We start from the raw sequence: 15278 nt of genomic DNA on the forward strand, positions 1-15278 counted from the left end.
ACACATCCATAGGAAATGATATGGAATGGATCTGTAGATGTAATGCACAGAGAATTCAGATTTAGGTTCTCTAAAGTTAGCTTTATTTTGATGTCTATTTTATTCTGGTCAGTGGGATTACAGCCAGTACCATCTAATACTTCTCCAATTTCATACAATTAGTAGCTTTTGGAACAAAAATATGTTGATTTTATGACAAAAGTTACCCAAGCCATATTGCTGCACAACTAAAGAGACAATCTTGTTAATGTCATTTGCTCCAGATAATACGTTCTTTCATTTGTTGATCATTATTCTTCTGTCTATGAAGTTTTTTCAAAGTGGTGCTTTTCGATTTCCTTGTAATGGCTGTTTGATCTTGACTACTGCTAAAATATATCTAGTGAAATAGGATATTCCCATTGTCCCCTTGGCGACTGTGCCTCTAAAGCCCGCGTAAGTTACTTGTTTCAAAGAGCACGAGCACCCACATTCTTTTGAGAGGCCTGATACTGAGCTGACCAGTACCAGAATACCTCGTCTCTGGTGCACCTCATGTGGTGCACTAAAAGTTTTACTAAAGGGTGTTTACAGCGTCCTTTCGGCCCCGAGCTGCGCCGCTTTATTTCTTCGGTCTTGCTGTCCAACCTCTCTAACAATTACTTTTTAGTGCAACTGTATATAGGGCTTTCTCTCAATTCCATCTTTAGATCCTTGTACTGTGTATAATTCATTTTCTGGATCTCTTAATCTTGCTATCCAACCACTTCAACTTTCTCGTTTCTTTATCTTAATCGCTGAATGGCCGAAGGTGCTACAGCGTCTCCCTTGACGGCCTGAATTTAGCAAATCATTCACTCAGTCTTCCCATTTAACGCAATATTACAGAAGTTTTCATAGCACTGTTACTCTTGCCGATCCTCGAGAGAATAAGGAAAGCGGAAATATTACTGAGAAGAATCGAGTCTATTTTTTTTTTTCTTCTTCTTCTTTTGCCGTTCTCTGTCTTATGAGATGAAGACACTTAATCCTCTTGAAACTTGCTCAGAATTATTTCTGTATCATATCTAAGATTATGTAAGGTAGAATTAGTTTTCATTTGCCAGTATAAGTTTTTTTCACCGAATACAATTAGACTGCTCCTCTGTCTCAGATAACCGTTCTTTTTTTCGTTCTGCAAGTTGATGTTGCAGGTTCAGATAATTTTACCTTGTATTTAAACACTCATTTCATCGTGCTTTATTATACCTTTTCTTACAAATATAATTTAGAAAATTAATGGGCATTATAATGTTCTTAATCTGACTGAAGGTAGAGCACAAGTCAGGATAATAACGTAGAAAAAATATGGGATGATAGCCGAGGAAAACATCCACTGACCGAGAAGCCTAAACAGGGATTACTCTGTTAAAAGCAAATCGAAGACGTGAAAGTAAGGAGAAAGGAGAAGGAAAGAGGAGGAGAAGACACGAGATAAAGAGAAGAGTAAAGAGGGAAAGTGGGAGAAAGCAAATGAAGGCAGAAGACTCCTGTGTTATACTGGAGCGATAATATTTGCATATCTTTCTGTTACTTTGATTGCTTTTCAGGACTCAACGACCCTTTTCCAGAATCTGACTAAGTCTCATATCCTTATATTGCTTCTGAAATATAATTTTTTATATATATATATATATATATATATATATATATATATATATATATATATATATATATATATATATATATATATATATATATATATATATATATATATATATATATATATATATATATATATATATATATATATATATATATATATATATATATATATGTGTGTGTGTGTGTGTGTATTTAGTCAAGGCCACAGGAAAAGTAAAAGAAGGAGTACCAAGCGTTTTCGTGTTCTTTCAACACATTTTCAAGGCACAATGGAAGAACACGAAAGCGCTTGGTACTCCTTTTATTTTTCCTGAGGCCTTGGCTAAATATATTGTCACTTATTTATTTAGTGATATATATATATATATATATATATATATATATATATATATATATATATATATATATATATATATATATATATATATATGTTGTCGAAAATGTTTGTCTTTTTAGACATTTCTTCTCTTCTTTTTATGTTTCTTCGACTTCTCTTGTTTTTGCCTTCTACCCCTATGTTTTAGCCCTAAGTCCAATTGTAATACAGGGCAGTATTCAAATCCCGGATAAGTCCCTCGAAATTGCTTTAACCCTTTCGGAAACCCCTGCTGGAAATTCCAATGGCGTATGACGCATACGACCGCGCGGCTCCTTAGAAAGTACACGATCTTATTTAATCTCATCTCTCTCTCTCTCTCTCTCTCTCTCTCTCTCTCTCTCTCTCTCTCTCTCTCTCTCTCTCATGAATACAGATGCTGTGATCCACTGGAGAGGAGCTTAGGTCCGTAGAGTAGCGGTGCTTCCAGCTGGGCCTACCAGAAGAAAAGGTCTCAAACTGAGCCTGTCAGGCGATCCGCTCCGATCTCCGCAGGCGAGACAAAATTGAAAATCATCACTAACCTATTTTTTTACTTTATTAATTTCGACCCTAGTTCTAGTGTACTTGGGGTTTTCCGCCAACTTCCTTTTATTCTTAAAATTTATTATTTCTTTTCACATGTATATTATCTAAACATAAGGCATATTATTGTAAATTGTAAAATAACTTTTCTCCAGTTCCCTTTACCACAAGTAAATTAAATTCTTATACATATTAAAAATGGCTCTTAAATTTTTCTTGAGTACTTCTTATTCAGTTTCTGTAGTTAGTTCATATTCATAGGTAAAGATGGATCAAAATTTCTGGTATCTCAAATTTGTTGATATTCTGAGACTGAAGTAACACGGATTCAAACCCCGTGCAGTAATTGATAAGAATGTATAATGCGTAAATGATGAATAATTCATTTGAACTCTGCCCTAAATGGTAAATGGATAAAGCACAGTTACAGGTATCATGAAGAAGAAAGCTCGTAAATGCATGTCTTCATCACACATACACAGACACACATATATGTATATATATATATATATATGTATATATATATATATATATATATATATATATATATATATATATATATATATATATATATATATATATATATATATATATATATATATATATATATATATATATATATATATATATATATATATATATATATACATATATATATATATATATATATATATATATATATATATTCGTGTGTGTCGTCTTAACAGAGACATCTTTGTAGAAGAGCAACAATTACTTGCCGCATTCATACTTGAACTACTGAACAATGGGTAAACATATGCAGAAAACGTCCACAGTATTAACTGCTTCGTATAAATGCAGAGGACTTGGAAAATCAGCCCTCTGAACCCGTCTTTATATACTACGCTATTCACTACGCCATGCACAAACTCTTCCTTATCCTAGGGCTCTCCCATTTCAACCGTTCTTTCACTTCATCTGTAGGGCACTTCCTAGGTCTTCCTCGCGCCCTTTCTCTAAGCACTTCTGGATAATATATCTTGTAATCAATCAGTTTTCTGCCATTCTTTCTATATAATCAGACTTTTCAAAAAATATTCCCCTCTATCACTATCCCACAGAACCCTTTTAGTCATTTTTTCTCCATATTTCTCTCAAATTCAATATTTCGTATGTCACATATACGTTGCAAGCAATTCGTTTTTATAGTTCCGACCTTTTCCTTTTCATTTACATTCAACGTCTGCCCTGCACTTCCATAAAGGAGAGTTAGCCTAACAATCCTTCTGCATATTCTATAAACACTCTAAGTCTCTTCCCAGTCTTTGACAAACGTTAAGAATCTTTTAACTGTGAAGAATATAAAATGAGTTTATGAGAGTTACTTAGTGAAACTGATGCAGCCCTTAGGCTCTCTGGAAGTGTAAGGCTCACACATCTCACTGAATTAGCCTTTCAGAGCATGTGACCAATATTTCTTGGGAGGTGATAACCTAATAGAAATGCCATCTCTATATCTGTCACCTGACTTTCGCTGAAAATCGTATATTCCTCTTATTCCTCAGAACCAGCCACTTTCAGACCCAGCTCTTATCAGAAAAATCGTTTACTCCCATTCTTTCCCATTTCTGGTCTATTTGCCTGTACTTTTTCGCCTATCATGTTCAGTCGTACCAGTACAGTCTCTTTAACTCGTCCAATGGTCCCTAGTGCATACAAGCACTACCTCATCCTTACTGCAGCACGCAGCACCTTTCCCCCTTGCTAACCCTGCGAGCGCTGCCCTAACCCTTTTATGTTATAAATAAATAAATAAATAAATAAATAAATATGTATATATATATATATATATATATATATATATATATATATATATATATATATATATATATATATATATATCAATTTGGGGTGGTCATCAGAGAAGTACATCCTTCTGGTTTCAGCAAGTCTTTATGAATGGTGTTGTTGGTCCTACTGTGTTTCTTCTCAACCTCAGAGACACGCCCTAGAACATCCCACAAAGCTAGCAGTCATAAGCCAAGCTATATACCACTCACCAAGGCATGGTTTTGCTGAATACAGTTTGCTTCTCCACAGTAGAAACTAAAGCACAATGCTACGTTGGAGGGTAAGGGTCTAGAATAAAATAGAATATAGACTTTAGGCCAAAGGCCAAACGCTGGGACCTATGAGGTCATTCACCGCTAAAACTGAAATTACCAGTAAAAAAGCTTAAAAGGTGTAACAGGAGGGGAAAACTCGCAGTTGCACTAAGAATCACTTGTTAGGAGAGGGTGGAAAGTAAGAAAAAAGAAAAGGAGCATGCACAGAGGTACAGTGATAGGAATAAAATGGGTTGCAGCTAGGGTTCGAAGGGATGCTGCAAAGAACCTTAAGTAATGCCTAAAGTGACCTGCATGAGGTGCACTGAAGGCACTAGCCCCCTATGGTGGGGAGTAAGGGTCTAACCAGCTCCAGCAAGCTAAGGTAAGGGACTAACCAGCTCTAGCAAGCTAAGGTAAGGATCTAACCAGCTCTAGCAAGCTAAGGTAAGGGTCTAACCAGCTCTAGCAAGCTAAGGTAATTGTCTAACCAGCTCCAGCAAGCTAAGGTAAGGGTCTAACCAGCTCTATCAAGCTAAGGTAAGGGTCTAACCAGCTCTAGCAAGCTAAGGTAAGGGTCTAACCAGCTCTAGCAAGCAAAGGTAAGAATCTAACCAGCTCTAGCAAGATGTATCTGAATTAGTCGAATTTCTGCATACGTGAGAGGGAACAGAATTATACCTTTCGTTGTGGAGTGTTTTAGCTTAATCCCACCCCAGTCCAACATGCACGAGTTCAGATCTCCCCACCAGCAGCTGTGGTTTCTGGTTCCGAACTTTCATTAAGTATGTCCAAAAATTGTGAAGAAATCGAGAATTTAAGAGGTCACTGTTACTATTACAAATATATATACAGCTATTAAGACCGACTAATAAGTTCTATGTATACGTTTCACCCTAAAAAGCTTTCTAAATTATACACCGATGCTACGAAGGTGAGAATGGCTTTAATCCAAGTTTATTCCAGCTTCAGCAAAATTTATGTAAATTAATGCATGTAATGTAAAGCAATGTCTATAAAGTAAAGTAGACACATGTACTGTATGTATGAGCAGGAATGAACTTAATATCCTTCTTTGTGGCAGAGTCGTTCACCACAACACCCAATGTGTATGTGTTTGTATATGTCTGTGAACTAGTAATTATTTTATTTCAAATTTTCTTATAATTTATCAAATAAGTTCTTACTTTCCGTTTTATTTCATCATACGAAATATTCATAGCTAGTTATAAAGGGATAGTAAGTGGAGTGATGGAGTTATAGGAAAGGAGTGACCTCACCATCCGGGATGTGGGTGAGTGCACAGGAGTTCAATACGCTAACGGTGAGCCATCTGTGTGGCCTTAAGACGCTGCTGGCATTTTGGAAATTACTTCTTAAAGGGTTCATCCGTGATCTAGTTTACGTGTGAATGTAACAATAATCATCGTATTTTCCTTTCTTGGGAATCACAACTATTAGATGAAATGGCTTATTACAAAAAAAAAAAAACTGTAGTATTATTTATTCTCTAAGAATCGACTATAACAATCTCTAAATAACTTGAACACGAGTAATACGAAACCCACATCTCTCATTTCCTGCTTTTGATGACGCGTAGCAAATACTTTCTACCTCCTGTAAAACGAGAAGTCTCTGTTGTGGTCGCTTAGTATCAAAGATCCCTTTGAAGTAGCGACAACCATTGTATACAAGAGGAGTCGCAAGCTTGGAGGCCCCTCTCCCACTTAGCATCTCTCCGCCAGAAGCTAATTGGCTCAGCGTTCTGGTGTCAGCCTGCCAAACCTTCAGAGGTGGAAAATGAAGTATTTTCCTTTGTTGTCCGGCTACGTTCATTGTGAATATTTGTTTGAGTGAATGGACTGACAGTTGGCTTTATGTTGAATTGGATGAGATTATGGGTGTTATTAGGTTTTAGTTTTCAATACAAAATAGACCTATTTAATAGACATGATAATTATGGTAACTAAAGAATACCTCAGAATTTTGATAACTACACTATATGTTTTTCACGAATACTTGCTGGGTGGAAATACCTTCAAGTTTCGGCATAGGTGCTCCTGACACATGTGTACCTAGCTCAGTTAGATGTGTATAGATAAAAAAAATTTTTTTTAAGTAAATCATGCAGTGTGTGTGTGTTTTTCTTTTATACTAGACCCGAGTGTCATTTTTTGTGCATGTAATTTGCAACTACTGGGAGATGATTGTGCCACGGTACTCTGAAACTGTCAAATCCTTCCGTGGTCCTATTGTGTTATCAGTTTCAACGTCCGATCTTCACAATTATAAAAGTTATTGAAGTTCAATATTTTGAGAAGACTAGGAATAAAAACAAAAGCGATACGAATAATACCATTATCGCTCTGCACAGTATATGGTAGATAATATTAAGTTGAGTATATGCATTTCTAGTTCGAAAATGAAGAAATGTTCTAAATTACTAATTTCTTAGGTTGCTATTTTATTGGTTAATCTTGATAAATAATTGACCACATGTTCGAGATATAGTTGCACTAAACTTACATGCTTGCCCAAGCAATCGTAAGAGTGTGTGCGTGTTTCGGTTTGTGAATGCATGTCTGCATCGTTAGTAATTCTACGCACATGCACACGCGCAAACGCACACACGCACAGAACCCTCTCTCCATGCATTAACCGTCTGATTATTAATATTCTCTCGTTAGGGTCTCTTAACGCTTGGGGATTCATAACATAGGTTTTGTTTTAGAAAACGACCATGACCCCAGCCTGACCTTTTTCGTGTAACAGGATTTGGTACAACGATGAGTGCCAATTAAGGAATGGAAGCGGGATGTGTTATTTAACAGGTACGCCGAGTGACTCCCAGCTGAGTTCAGATATAAATGCCTCTCTTTGTGTGCTGTCAGCCAGTCAACGTCCACTCATTTCAAGACAATTAATCCCTTTGTTTTGGTATCAAAACAATTATCGTATCCTTTGCTCCTTAGAGCTTAATTTTGCTCGCAACCTGTGATCACTGTTTTATCTGATGTGACTCCGGAGTCGGCAAGATCTGATTTGAATTTTTAATTCGCATTTGCGTATGCGGTAACGCATGCGCGTAGAGAGATGCGTTTGCGTGATTGTAGGACATGTGTAGGTGTACTGTATTTTTACGGATATTGTTGCTCCTTAATAATCAAGTATGATGTGAATATCCTTACACCTACACACAGACATATACATACATATATACTGTATATGTGTATGTATATATATATATATATATATATATATACGAGTATATACTGAAAGAGAGAGAGAGAGAGAGAGAGAGAGAGAGAGATGAAAACAAACTGACAAAAGAAAATCCTTGATAACGACTCTTTTAAATCGGCGTAGTTGAGCCAACCATGGTGTACCTACTGAAAAAAAAAAAGTCTATTTCTGCATTGGCTGTAATACCTTGGATAACAGCTTAAGCCAAGTTACAGGAAGAGCGCTCTATGCATCGATGCACACCAATTAAAAGTTGAAAAAGGAAGTAGAGAGAGAGACTGACAGACAGACAGACAGACGGACAGATGGACAGACAGACAGAAAAAAAAGAGTTTATGGGAAAAGTTTCCCACGTGTAATTATTTTCAGCATCACCTTTTACTAAAAAAAAAAGATGGTTAGCGTCTGGTCTCCTTGATAATTTCGACTTAATAACGGGCGAGAGTATGAGAGAAAGGCAAACGCGTGAGGCCTTTGTAAAAATTTCCTGCTTTGATACAGCGTTTGAAAACAAAAAGAAATATTTTCCAGCGATATTTTTTGTGTCTACAGTTCATGCTGGACGTTGGTATCCCATGCATGAAAACAAGGTTATTTTTGTGCGATACACAATGAATAGGCTTTGAATGTTGAAAATATATGCTCTGCTGGAAATCAGTTTTTGGAGAAGCGACTAATGGTTCAGTTTTTCTCTTCCTCTCTCTCTATCCTCTGGTCTCTCATTTGAAAGACCTGGGTTCTGATCCTGATGTGAGTCAGAAATTTATATATATATATATATATATATATATATATATATATATATATATATATATATATATATATATATATATATATATATACATGACTGTTCACATGTGTACATGTGTGTAATTCCCAAAAACCAGAAGTTGTCTGCACATTACGTATGTAATCACCGTAGCTACACCAGTTCTGCAGTGAAACTACAATGCAATGTAAAAGCCAGTTGGGCCAAAAATTATACGATAAAAAGAAGAATCTGTACAAAAAGTTCAGATTATGACGGAAATTTGACAAGATCCTGCGAAGGTCCAGATGGCCGCAATGGAATAATTCCATAGACGATGTGGGGCTGGAAACTCATGCCCTGCCATTTTGGACCTTTTACGCTAAGCAGAGAGGCAAAGATTCTATAACTTTTTTTTTCTTCGGTATCCTGCAGAGGTGAATTGCGATTGTTACTGGACTGAATTGAATATAGAATTTAGGCCAAAGGCCAAGCACTGGGACTGTTGCTGGCCTCAGAATGATCCCATCTGTCGTTTGGGGACATGTCTTCACATCAAGGGATCCATACATAAGCCGCATGGTCACACATATAATGACGCTCACACCCCCGAGCACACGCACACATACATCGCACAAACACATACACACACACCACGTTCACATACATACATAGATGCATACATACACACACACACACACACACACACACACACACACATATATATATATATATATATATATATATATATATATATATATATATATATATATATATATATATATATATATATATATATTTTACTAAAGGACCTCATTCAAACTGGATGGTATTTAATGGATTTTTATTCAAAAAGTTACAAGCTTTCTTGGACAAACAGTCCACATTATCAAGTATCCGTACAATGAGCAAACATAGTATGCTGTATTTATATCTGTGTGCTGGGTACTTTTAATCCTATAATCGCCTAGCTCTTCCTGTGTGACCTCCACCCTCTCTTGACCTTGGTCTTTCTCTGTTGTTTGCATGAACAAACAACATCTGCAGAACATAAGGCATTATAATCAGACGTCGGCAGTTGCCAAACACTGTTGGGAAAATGATCACAGAATAGACTGGGAAAATATGAGTTTTCTGTACAGGAACACCAACAAAACATCTAGACTGGTTGTAGAGAACGCCTTCATAACTTGCGCCAACAACACGATGGCAGGGAACACCGGAAACGGCTTTGAAGACAGCATATCTAGAAAATCATATTCCACAGTAGCAAGGAAACGAAGAAAAACGCAAGAGAACGCTGGAAAACGGACATCTGGAACCAGGGATCAGAGAAAGACCAAGGTCAAGAGAGGGTGGAGGTCACACAGGAAGAGCTAGGCGATTATAGAATTAAAAGTACCCAGCACACAGATATAAATACAGCCAGGACTATGTGTTTGCTCATTGTACGGATACTTGATAATGTGGACTGTTTGTCCAAGAAAGCTTGTAACTTTTGAATAAAAACTCCATTAAATACCATCCAGTTTGAATGAGGTCCTTTAGTAATTCTACTAATGCACAGAACAATTGTGTATGTGATAAAGTTAATATATATATATATATATATATATAAATATATATATATATATATATATATATAATATATATATATTAATCGTAAGTCAAGGTGCGGGTGCATCATTAAAATGTGACCTTTTTTTGTTTCTCGTTGGGCCAACGAGATCACTGTGAGTAGATATATTGGTATAATTTAGTGTGAACTGTTCATTTATATTATAATACAACACAATATGAATATAATTTCCTTCGAGGGGAAACGCAATCATATCTTACATTTTCTCCTGAATTGTATAACACATATATTTTTAAATTAATTGTTTTAGATTACCGAGCTTTCAAGAGGATCTGAAATTTATTGACGAAGTAGCAAGCGCTTGCTTTAATATTCATAACGATTTGATTTTACCTTTTAAAATGCTGCATAAATAACAGTGTTGTTGTTCCCTTTCTCTTGTGGGAGAGATTCACTCGTGTACTTGGAATCGAAACAAGCTTTCATAAATAATTCTTTTGTTTACGTACATCTGTGCACATGAATAACAAGTATAATAAACTCTCCCGACTGAAAATGTAAAGGAGTTTCGAAACCCACCAATGGTACTCACATATTCAAGAAATTAATACCACTAAATTTGCCAGTGTGTGAGATCCTGAGAGGTTTCACAGGATTTGTCAATAAAATGAGAGAATAAAGTCAGTTGGATGAAACTATTGTGACTTCGGGTCCATGAATTATTTTGAAGGCTGTACGTTGGTATTATGTATATTGGTATTATGTATATGTGTAATATGTCTATAAATGCTTTCTCTTAATTGTGCGTTTAGTAACATCCGAAGATGTAACTAAGGTGTCAGTTAAGCTGTCCTAGTGCCTGCGTTCTTCGTTCGTTTTCTTTGTAAAACACTTTTCTCTCTCAATGACAAACAGGCTGTTTTTCTACACAGATTTATTCTGTTAAGGCTTCATTCTTACCCCTTTCCTTTTCTTCCACTTTTTCCTTTGTAAAGCGTGTGTCCCTTAATTTACGGATAAATGTTTGTATGTGCGTTTTTTATTATACGTATATGGTTCGTTAATACCCTTTTACCGTACTTACCCGCTTTAAAATGCGTCTTTTCTGCCTAAAACCTAAAGTCCTTTCTTATTGAAAGTAATTTCTCTGACTCATAAAACATTAAACTTTTGTTTTTACCTGTGAGGGTGTACATTTCTTACAATGATGACAAACGAAATATTATTTTTGGCTCTGTAAAAACGAGAAACCATTACTTTTTGGGTGTTATTACTCACCTTTACAGAAAGGTAATTTAGCGGATAAGTGGGCAATATAAATGCGCATTTATCGAGCTGATGGAAAAAACAAACCGCTTAGTCTCCATTCGTCCCATTTCGCTTTCATAAAAGTCCTCTATTTAAAAGCAGACTGAAATTTGGCGAACGTCCCGAAATCCCTCTAATTTGGCAATGCGTAACCATTAGCGAATTGGATATTTTCCCCGGCGTATTTACTCAGATCCCGTGAAAAATGAGATTCATCCGATATTGCCATTAAATCCATTGTACAACATCACGACTATTATGAATATAAATTGTCCCCATGTCCCGACGTAGTTTATTCAAAAGCGTTTGTAGTCGGAAATACGGTTTCATTTGCTGCCTTCACCGTCGGACAGCCGGCTATTAAATGCTTCGATGTCGTAACATTGCTCCTCTCCTGAAACCTGCTCTTCAATGGCTCTCTTTGAATCAAGCCAGTATTCTACTGCCATTGTAATGTCCTCACTTGAAATCGTGACATTTTATTAATGAATGACATGACCTGTAATGTAATATGCTATCAAAGAGACGGCAGTTTTAGAGGGTTACTCAGATCGAATGCAAATCCATTATGGAGCGAATTTCCGGGTCATTAGAGAAAAAATATTGGTCTCTAATCAACCAATCCAGTTAATCCTCATTTCCATTTGTCTCGATTATCGAATACGAAATTAGACTCAGCAGGATTTTTCTTCCTCTTAGAAATGATTTGCGGGAGTATATCATTCTTCACGCCCGCGGCTTCCAAAAAAACAATAGAATCAAGTGCAATATTTCTGAAAAATAAAAGATAAAAAAATCCTTGCCAAATATGTTACTTTTGACACACTGGCTTTGTCTAGCAGAGTCGAATTTATTCTTTCCTTTTTGGAAAATTCGTTCGCAGGAATCAATTATTCTTTAAAGATTACCTTCGCTGCGTACAAGAGAATGAACTATAATTTGGCTCCAAACCCCCTGATTGTTATTCAGTTTTAATTCGCTTTCTTTTATGGGCGTAATCTTAGCGCTTGAGAGATTCGACACCTAAATGGTTCTCTCTCGGCGTCATCATCATGATTATTTTCACTGATTAGATCTACGTCGTTGCTAATATTCCTCCATCACCGGTAAAAAAATTCTCTCCGCTCGTACTTGGTCCGAGAATTAATATTTAAAAAGGAAACCGATAAACGAGGCAAGGGGAAAAAAACATGTAGAACGCATCGCCAATCGATTAACATCGTAACTCATATCATAAAAGGCGCGAACAAATAACAGGTTTCACGCTACGTAATGACCGTGACGAACAACTGCCACGCGAATTGCGCTCTCACACCTACCATATAATTCCCTGTTATTATGCCCTTACTGGTATGTACACTGGACGGATGGGTTGCAGGTACTACAAGACTATAGTGATTGTGAAGGCAACAAGTAACGAGTAAAGTTAATCCTCTGCTAATATATATATATATATATATATATATATATATATATATATATATATATATATATATATATATATATATATATATATATATATATACAGTATATATATGGTGTGTGTGCACAAATGTATGGGCTCACGTTTGCTTTGGTGCTTGGTTCGTCCCAGAATTATCACCAATCAGTCCATCCTCTTATGAATGAGTACCTGTGTCTGATGGAATCGTGGAAAAGGGCGAGGGGACAGCAGCCTCACCAATAAGAATTGCTTTGGAAACGGAAGGCTGTAACCTTTTAGCACCGGCTCTTTTAGAGGAAGAACGAGCATATGATATAATATATATATATATATATATATATATATATATATATATATATATATATATATATATATATATATATATATATATATATATATATATATATATATATTTATATATATATATATATATATATATATATATACTATATATATATATATATATATATATATATATATATATATTTATATATATATATATATATATATATATATATATATATATATATATATATATATATATATATATATATATATATATGTGTGTATAGTATAAATATTTGTGTTTAAAGAACGAGAAAAGAGGAAATTATTTAATATGTGGTAAGTTATGTTGGTAAATCATGTGATTTTTTTTATTTTACTATCACGTTAGATAGTAAGACCATATAATTCTCAAAGCTTTAAGAGTTATGGACATTTTTTTTTGCTATAAATGATTCAATGATAACTGCTGCAAGGACTCAATTATCTATCTCATATTGTATTATCTTCTGAAATAGAGACACAACTAAAAGAAAATGGTGTGACATTTTATCGTACAGGTTAAAGGTAACGTTAATTTAATTATTCAAGCTGGATAATTACATACAGAAGTCTGTATGTAACTGGTCACCTGAATGCAAAATATGATACAGATAACCACTATAAATTAGGAAAATATTTGTAATTAAGCATACGATACTGAAGAATCAGTGTCCTAAGGTGAGACTAAAAATAACTTTGATTCTGGAAAGAGGACCTCAAGTCGACACCGGACTAAAACTACTTTTAGAAGGAGTAAAAGTCTCTTGAAATCTTAAATGGAATTTAAGTAATGTTAATCATAAGCGGTATGATAAAGAAGGGTTTTGGTTTTCGTTTTTATCTAGAAGCCAAATAAAGTGTACCAGATAGCACTCAGAATAAAATTAAGAGTATTCCAAAAATGGTATGAATGGGCATTTTGTCATCATGTGACTAATTCAGCCATGCGCGACTGTATTTACAAATGTATTTATGTATATTTTGAGGTGCCACGCATACAGCGCTAAACATTTTGTTAAAACTTTCCTGACGAGAAAATAAGTTTTCCTTGTTGACTAAATCTGTCTAGTAACGTGGTCATTTCTTCATAGGAATAACTTAAAACTTTCGTTTTTAACCAGAACACAAAATGGAGAGAAAGAAAATGGGAAGGAAGTCGTAATTTATTTAGGCTCAGGGAAATAAATTGCTTCTGCGGGTAATGAAAATAAACGACGACACAAAATAGTCTGCTTTATGTTTTTGGCTTCAAATAAGCCATTTCTGTCACTAAACTCTTCGTTTCGTTGAAAATCACGAACTAACTTTGAATCTGACAAAATGACCGGATGAAATACTGATTTTTTGTTCGAAAGCAATAATTCCGTATTAGGCCGGAACCAATAATTCCATGGAGATTCTTTTATTGCGATCTGGTGACTGATCAAGGATTTTTGTTTTACTGAACTCGGGCATAAATCACATAAACGTACTCTCGTGACCCGGTAGTTACACTAATTGAAATACAAGAGAGCTTTGTATGCTTTATTTTTTTTATTTATTTACTTTTTAACTTTTGCTGTCCGTATTTTTGTGTTTATTCTGTTTTCATTTCTGAAATTACTCGTTTTTTTTATTGGTTAAGCATATGCCTTACAATGGGACTGTCCTGTTGTTTTCCTTTCTCTAATTAGTCTTCTGTCATGGTCCCTTTTGAGTAAATTGATTCGGTCTTTCATAGAACACGACAGCTTTTTAAAACCATGACCTAGTGACTTTTTACATGCCCTGTTGCAAAAACTTTGTTTCTTTGAACAATAACCTTGTACTGTAACACACTGTGCTCACGTAGCATACATTGAGATATCACCAGTCTCTCCATCTTCTCTATTTCCTGATTATCATTATTATTAAATGATGTTATAAAAAGCAATCATTACGCGTTTGTTTCTGTCCTTTGTAGGCTGCTCAGATAGTCTCGCATATTATTGTACATGTGTGTATGTTTCTATACCATCGTTGGTGTTTACTTTTTGTTTCTTTGTGCTTTCTCAGATTAT

Source organism: Macrobrachium rosenbergii, chromosome 4 (assembly GCF_040412425.1).
Source record: "Macrobrachium rosenbergii isolate ZJJX-2024 chromosome 4, ASM4041242v1, whole genome shotgun sequence".
NCBI lineage: Eukaryota > Metazoa > Arthropoda > Malacostraca > Decapoda > Palaemonidae > Macrobrachium > Macrobrachium rosenbergii.